The sequence below is a fragment of the Pinus tabuliformis genome, chromosome 7 (assembly GCF_031772625.1).
Source record: "Pinus tabuliformis cultivar Carrire ecotype Pingquan chromosome 7, CPIR1, whole genome shotgun sequence".
NCBI lineage: Eukaryota > Viridiplantae > Streptophyta > Pinopsida > Pinales > Pinaceae > Pinus > Pinus tabuliformis.
In genome coordinates, this window is record NC_142293.1 from 1154826148 (window position 1) to 1154834627 (window position 8480).

General features: G+C 34.0%; 1 long non-coding RNA gene across 1 annotated transcript; it reads right to left on the reverse strand.

Annotated features, from left to right (window-relative positions):
- Positions 1–334: 334 nt before the first annotated feature.
- Positions 335–1740, reverse strand: LOC149251581 (uncharacterized). The gene is made up of 5 exons (XR_016265993.1): positions 1550–1740; positions 1285–1445; positions 993–1053; positions 659–725; positions 335–504 (listed from the first exon to the last, which is right to left on the reverse strand). It is a non-coding gene; the product is annotated as an uncharacterized LOC149251581 (long non-coding RNA).
- Positions 1741–8480: the final 6740 nt, after the last annotated feature.

Sequence of the window (8480 nt, forward strand, 5' to 3'; positions counted from 1 at the left end):
TCCATGTGTTCACTTGCAATTCAACCCCAAAGGAAGTGCAGGTTTCAGATGATAATAGTGCCAAAGGAGTCCTCCATGTAATAATTGTAACGAGGAAACTCTAAGAACAAGTGTCAACATAATTACATGTGTTCAGCAAGTGAATTGTGCCTAATGATACCTTTCCCTTAAACGCTTTTGCAGCTTCTTGAAATGATGGAATGACCTTTTCATAATCCTTGGCAGTTGCAAAGAGCAGGATCTACAAAAAGCAATCAAGTTAGGGCAACTTGCATACTACACTTATTCAGAGTTGTATTGTAAATATTTTTCCCTTCTTCAAGGATGTGACCTGTTTCTTGCAAACCCGATTCCTCATGAACAAAACTTCTACCCTTGACCTTGACTTTTACCAAATCTGACCTTGAGGCTTCTTCAATTTTATAGCGGTCCATTGGGAGCCGCTTTTTCCTTTCCAAACAGTCAACTAGAAAAGACTCCCTAAGTACTGGTACTTTGAAACTCCTGTTAACACTCATTTAATAGAAATAACGTCAAAGGTATGATCGCAACTTCCTATAATATGAGAAAGCTAATAACAATAAGCAATGCATCCACCTTCTACTAGAATAAAAATGTACATTGTGAGGTATCCCTTAAAAGAGGAAAAACAACTCACGATGCTTTTTCTATCTCAGAGCTATATGTATCAATTGTGTTTTCATTTATAATCAAGCAATCAGCATCTGGCAATTTCTCAACACAAACAAAAACCAGTGCATTGTTAAAATTCCTGCTCAATATATACTCAAAAATACTTTGTATCCTAAAGTTTAAAGTAATGGGCACGTGTACACATTTCAAAACCATGCTTGTCTTGCATTCATACGCCAAATATACTCACAAATATACTTCATAGCTACAAAAATATGCATGCATTTCAAAGCCAGGCTTGTTCTGCAATCTTAACAATAAGCATGCATTTTAAATCCAAGCTTATTTTGCAATCTCACCGCGTGTTAGTTGGTTCAAGAGTTTTCCACTAGCTGCCTGAAGTTTACTCTTCCATTCCACCTACAGACAACCTTATTTTGCTCATGTAAAAACACATTTTGACCAAATCATGTATCTCCTAATCATAGAACATAGCACACACTCACATGAACACCCCTTTATTTCCTGCGAAGATGACCCTAAAAAATGAGCAATATTTTAAGATTTCTGAAAAGGATCTACATGCATTAAGAGTTTTCTACTCTGACTAAAGCATCCTATAAAACCCAAGACTCTGGTTGCATCACTTACATGGGATTCCTTAAGATTTCCAGCAATTGCCACTGCTAACCCTTCAAGAATGTAGTTCGAGAGTTTTGAGATTGTCCAATTGTGCCTTGATTTTCCAAGGAACCTTTAGAAAGTGGAGGCAGAATGCGAACGAGCTTCTTTCCCTTTTGTGATTTAAACCACTGCACAGAAACAAACCTAATCATGTATGCAAAATAATGTATATTTAAGCAACAAAAGAGTCACGGCCATTGAAAAAAATGTAACACCCAGGAAATAATCCAACCTCCTTAAAATAGGCATTATCTGTTTCCTTCGGAATTTTCCATTTCCCTTTAATACGTTCAGGATTGGTCGTTGAGAAACTACATTTGCTCCATGCAGAAAGATAGCCTAGACATTTGTACTGACCACCAGAATATTCCAATCCACCTTCACACAACGGGCACTTTCCAAGGGCTCCAAAAAGCATGCCATCGGCACTGGCATTACATTAAAGAGAATCTGTAAGTATATGTCAGATATTCCCTTACACCATGATCCATCCTCAAAGCTTCAACACACAGACATACTAACAATCTGAGTCACGATGCTCATGTCTGAACACACTTTCACTAATTAACAAAGTAACTGGCAAAAAAGACACCCCTTATTTTCTCAAATCTTAAAATACTTGTTAGAAAAGAATAAAATTTCTGAATTTATGAAACATTCATCACTTTTTCACCAATTCATCTCTTTCGACCTTCAGAAATTGCAACATCAAGATTGTATCTCGTCTGCTAGACAAGATTCAAACAATCAGGGCAAAAGCTCAAATCTGAGAGGCGACTGATGCAACGAACAATGCTATATGAAATATAAGATGCTGAATAGAATCCCAAATAACCATGAAGATCATCTTCACAACATGAACAAGATGATCAAGTTCGACAAAGGGGTAAATGTGACCTAAAAGACCTCAAGGTGGATAACGTCTACATCAACTAGACTTTGTATGAGCTCACAATGAAATACCAAACGAATCAAATCTGTTGATCAAGGATTAAGCCAGCAGTTGAAGTCTTCAACGAACTCCACTCCGTCATCATTGCACTAAATATGGGGCCGACCCAATTCTCCACCCTTCATATCCAATCGACCTGCAAATGGATAGAAATCCACCAGAACTAACGACGATTGCAGGAAAATCCTTCTCGGCTGTAATGTCTGGTGTTTTATGGAAAAAAGTACTGGTAGGTAACTCTCGGCTCTAAAAAGATATCGAGGGCGAACAGGAACATGCTATGCTTGGTAGCAGTGATGGCGGGTGCAACTGTGGAAACCCTGGACACCTTTACTTTCATTTGGTCATCTGCCATGGCCGCAGTATAGAAACGGCTCCCACAGAGACCTGAGATACAATGTCATTCCAGAGCAATTCCCTCTGAACTGAGCTATTCGAATGCAATAACACGTAATTACTGAGCTATTCGAACGCAATAACATGTAATTGCGGTTACTCTGGCCTAGTGGAAAATGCATGGACTGCTACTGACACGTGAAATGTATGCAAAAGGCAATATTTGTGTGTTGGAGCGACTGCTATTCTGCGCCGTTGGATTGGCCGCGGTGCCGTTGTGGACCGACGATCTCCATCTGCATTCTTTCCTGAAGCTCCAACTCTTGGATTGATGGTGATGGGACATGTGTCACTGTGCTATTTATTAGTCCATGTCAGAGTACAGCCAGCTGAGCTTCCTCGGAGGGAGGTGAAAGGTTTTTAAATTAAAAGAAAATTACACTACAAATTAAAGCAGCTCCATCGTGACCGCTCTCTTTGGGTGCTTCAGACGTATGGGGTCCTCAAACCCACTAGATCCTATGGCAAAATTATTTATTAGGAAATTGGTTGATTATGTCACTCACTATGACTTGGTTATATTAATGACTTATCATCAAAGTAGTTCACTTATATTTTTTTTTCCCTCTATTCACATTTATCTGTTTAATATTATAATTGTTTAAAACATAGCTTCTAGTTATTTTGCATCCCTTATAACACTTAAATTTTTATGTCATTCCTGGGTTAAGTTCCTTACTGCTTTTATTCTATAAACTATTACAAATGCCACGAAAGGTAGGCGAGATCTAATCCATTTTTGGACCTGCCATCTGCCCGACTGTACACTTAAGTATAATTATTACAGGGATGCGGGTTGGTCTGTTAATGGACATTATATCTGTTGAATTGGAACTGACCAATTTCAACACCAGTTTCTGTAAATTAGTATTAGTAAAACTTTTTGAAAAAAATTCCTTAAGAACAACAAAAAAAATGTCTCACATTGCAGAATATTCCTCGCTAATCAACAATTTCCCCTTCTATCTTTTAATCACATAATAATCTATATTTACTAATTTATTCCTATTTAGTTTTCTTAGTCCCTTTAAGTATTTTTCCACGCAGTTCTTTTATCAACTATATTGTTGTTACTCTTGCCTATATTCAAATGGTGTTGGGACCTAGTTTCTTTTTGGACCTGCTAATCACCCTCCACATGGTGTTGGTTTTTCGTACATATATATTACAGAACTTGGATTTTTTTGAGAACAAGTGGAGCTCTGTGCATTAGGTTTGGAACTAACTAGTTCATTATAATCATATGAGGATTATCAACATATATATAGATACCCAAAATTTAGTATATTAGTTCAGGTCTTTCAGTCCTTCATAATCATTCTGTCAATTACAATTTTCTTTTAACTAGTGATACGTTTCCAATTTAAGCAGTGATTCATAACAAATGCACTGGTATTACTCAATAAGCATCAGTAAAACCACCAGAATTAGTAGCAGTATATAGATCACCAGCACTAGCAGCATACCTAATAGCATAGCTAGAAGTTGATCCAGTCGCATAAACAGTATATGAACCAATAGATTCTGGTGATTTTGCAGTTGGTTTTGTTTATTAAGGTTCTCCAGTCCCATATCCAGCAGATCGAGCAGATCCTACAGCAGACACAGTTGTTTCAATTGTTTAAGCCCCTTGAAATGGTTAAGCAGTCGTTGAAGTGCCTGTTTTTTCACCCCCAGTCGTTTCAGTAGTTCTAGAAGCAGGAGCAGCTCTAGGTCCAGGTGCAGATGTTGACTCCGTTGATCCATCCAGCAGATGACCTACTTACATCTTCATCAACTTCCACTTCCTATGCTTCTAGTGCTGCTCCTATTGAGATCTCAATCTGCCGATCCTCTTGTTTACACCTATTATTGCCAATGAACCAAAGCTTGTAGTTAGACCTTCTAATGCGAATGCAGGGACTTGCTGCGTCGCAGCTTCCCTTGTTTTAAATTTCATTCCTTTCCAATATGATGTGAGGTGGAGTGTTGATTTTTTTTTGTTATACAATGAATTGTGAATTTGTTTATTTACCTATCTTTTCTGTTCTTGCCAATAAAGTTTACCACTAGTGATCAAATATCGATGCAAATATTAATCAGGTAAGAAAGTTGTGCAACAAGTTTTAGAATTTTATTGCAATAATTTTCTAATCTCTTAGGGTTTAAGAAAAGTTTAACATTAAACAAAAAAATGTACAAATTCACAGTTACCTAATTATCAATAATCCCGTTGTGTTCCTTAATTATTAGTAATACCGGTGTGTCGAGAAGAATAATGTTGGTAATTTTAAAATGATCTGTTAAAGAAGAAACCTTCGCGTTGTTATCCAATAGAGAATAAAATGTTATCATACAAGTAATCAATTGTGAAGTACTTGGCATGTGACCTAGTATAACAAATCATACGAGATAAGTATCCTTGTTACCGTGTCATTATGTAAGAGAATAAAATTTGGTTCTATGTCAATTGAAGGCTAATGTTTCAAAAATATTTTTTAAAGAATAAATTAATAATAAATCACTAATGAGTTGATATTAAAAATTATACATCCAAAGGAATTGTGGTATATCTATCTTGAAAGCATTATCATCTTTCTTCTTGATTATGGTGTATAGGTAATATTGGAATGGTTAAAGCTTACATTGTCAACCTTCAATCATTTTTTGAATTATGAAACTATACATTACCCCTTTTTTGAATTATGAAACTATACATTACCCCTTTAATTGAAAAGTTGGACATGAAATTTGTTGTGACATTGGCTTTTTTTTTGTTGGGTTCATCATATATTTTCATATCTTTAATGTTTCACAATTTTTATTTACTTAGGAAGTGCATCACTTTTTCAAAGTTATGACATGATGTTTGTTGTGATGTTGGTTTCAATTTTTTGGTTTCATTATATATTTTAATCTCTTTAATCTTTCAGATTTTTTATTTACTTATGAAGTGCATCACTTTCACCATTTCTTTCTATGTTGATGTAAAATTGTTTATATTTATAAGAGTTTTATAATTAATGTTCATTTACATTGAAAACTGAAATCCAAAGCTTTAGTAAAAGGGGAAATCTTTCAAGTTGAGTTATGTTGAGTTTTAATAGGTCAATAATAAAGATCTAATGGGTCAACTAGTAAGAGGTTTCCTAACCTTTCAGGTCTCAAAACGACTTGCTCGACAACATGACTTAAGGTTAGTGCATAGTTATAATGGTCTCATATAATGTATTATTGGTAGTCTAAAACTAAAATAATAGAAATACTTGAAGTTGGTCAGATGGTTTGCTTGATAAATGGACTCCCAGAGGCACCTTAGAATCCAACTATGTACACCACTACAATTGACATTTTTTAAGAACTTCTTGGTCCTCCATTATTGTCACCTGGAGAAGGAATATTAGAGGTTGTGGTAGTAGAAAACTAAAATAATACTAGAGTTTGTGGTAGTATAAAACTAGAATAATAGGAGTCCCTTAAGTTGGAGTGATGGTTTGCTTGATAGATGGACCCCTAAAGGAACCTTGCAAGCTAACTACATGCACCACAAGAATTGGCATTTTTAAGAACGTATTGGTCCATTTTTGTCTCCTAGAGAAGGAATATTAAAGGTTGTGTTTGTTTATTCAAAATTCTTACCTCATATAACTTTAGTTTTGAACCAAATCTATCACCAATCTAGGATATGATTCTCATCATTACTATTAGATTTCAAATCCCCTTGAGTAAAGGGAAGATCAATTCATTTTCTAGTTATCTTTGTCCCTTTTGAAAAGGTCACATCTATTCTCTATTAGACTCCTAATTATTTGTCTTGATCATTATGTTCCTTCATTATATCCATATTTTCTTTCATCCATACTTTATTAGAAGCTTGAATTTGACCTTTTTCTTTGTCTCGTATGTCTTTATATTGTTGAGCAACTGAGCCCATATGGAAAATTAATTGATTTTACCAGGGAATTTTTGGGAGAGGAACACTTCCTGTTCTTCTACATCCTCCTGATTCTCATTGCGTTTCAAAGTAGGAATATCCACTAATAGGGGCATATCCACATTCTCCTTTTCTTGGATGATGGAGGGGATTTCTTTGGGACGTTATTTAAGGGCATTAGTTTTAACATCCCCATTTTCCTTCATCTGCTCAAAGAACAACATATATATTCCCATGAGAGGACGAATCATTATTTTTTTGAAAGAGGAACCTTGAGCTTCTCGATGATACATATTTTTTTTGGAGAGGGAAGAGCTTTTATACCCCTACCATTTATTTTTTAACCTTTTCTAGTGCCATTTTGATGAGTTGGCCCTCTTCTTCATTTTGGTTATCACCGTTGTTGCCCATATTATATCAATTTTTTTATTCCTCAATATTCTTTCAAATATTAGCTAAATTCCTATATTCATGGCATGCTTTGCAGTTTAATGACAACTGATAATAACCCACTTCTTGTATTAAGGAGCAATTGTATAATTACAGATTAAATGTTATCAATAAAACCTTAAAACCTTATCCAAGTCAACTTCCACACAAATCCAATAAAAGGAAAACATTCCCTTTCATGGTGTAAACCAATCAATGCATTTTCCTGGAGCATTCCAATATATATGAAAGTTTCATATTTTCAGTAGTGCAAGGGAAAGTAAGGCAACCTGGGTCTAGTGGGATAGAATTGGGCACTTCATTCTTAGGATTGAAATTAGGGCTCTAAGGATCCATGTACAATCCTTGAGTTCCCATAAAATATATCTCACTATGAAACACCATATCATGAAAATATCTTCCACTATGGAATTATTAAATGGTGATATTCCTTCTTGTCAATAAGGAAGGTGAAATGTCCATGTCCATAAAAGAAAACAGAGGGTTTAACATTAATAATTAATCTCGAGTTTTTATCAATTTATACATTCAAAGATTTTGGGGAAGGCCATATAGTAATAAACTATCAAATTAAACTCTAATCTACATCCTTGAGAATTATTGAATGATATTGGAAGGCATGTCCTTCTATTTAAAAAATGTCTTCTATTTGTTGACAAAATCGATTTCCTTACCCTTTGGGACTTGTGAGCAACCAACCACCAAGGAATTAAATTAAGCAATATCAAGATCAAGGGTTGGCAATAGAGGGGCATACCTTCACCAGCTAGAGGACATAAAAAAATCATATATCTACCCTTGGGTTTGGTAAAGAGCTACTATTAATCTAGCCATGACTATAATGTTTAAGGTTCTGGATTTTCTTTTTAAAACCATGAATTAAGACTTTATGTTTTATTATCAAAGTCTACAAATTTCAATTAAAGGTAATTGAAACAAAATTAAATAATTCGAAATGTTAATATAATTATTAATCTAGCCATGACTATAATGTTTAAGGTTCTGGATTTTCTTTTTAAAACCATGAATTAAGACTTTATGTTTTATTTATTTTTGGATTGGATAAGAAATTTATATATAAAATTAACTATTTAAAATTTGTCATATTAAATAATTTTATATTTTAAAAATAAAAAATACTTACTTTAATTTCTTAAAAGAATAATACAATTGTTTTTTAAATTAAAAGAACAATAAATTAAATTTATATTTATATTTATTATAAATAATCAATATATTTCTCTACATAATTATAATTGGTCTACATAATTATAATTTGAATAAGGATTGTGTATCTAATGTTCCCTAATTTGAATTTAGGGAAAATAAGACAAAATGAAAACATGTGGATGATATTTTTAATAAAAACATTATAAATTTGAAGAAATTGATGGTGTTAATAAAAATTGAACATGTAGAAGATATTATTTTCACATATAAAAATGTGTTTAT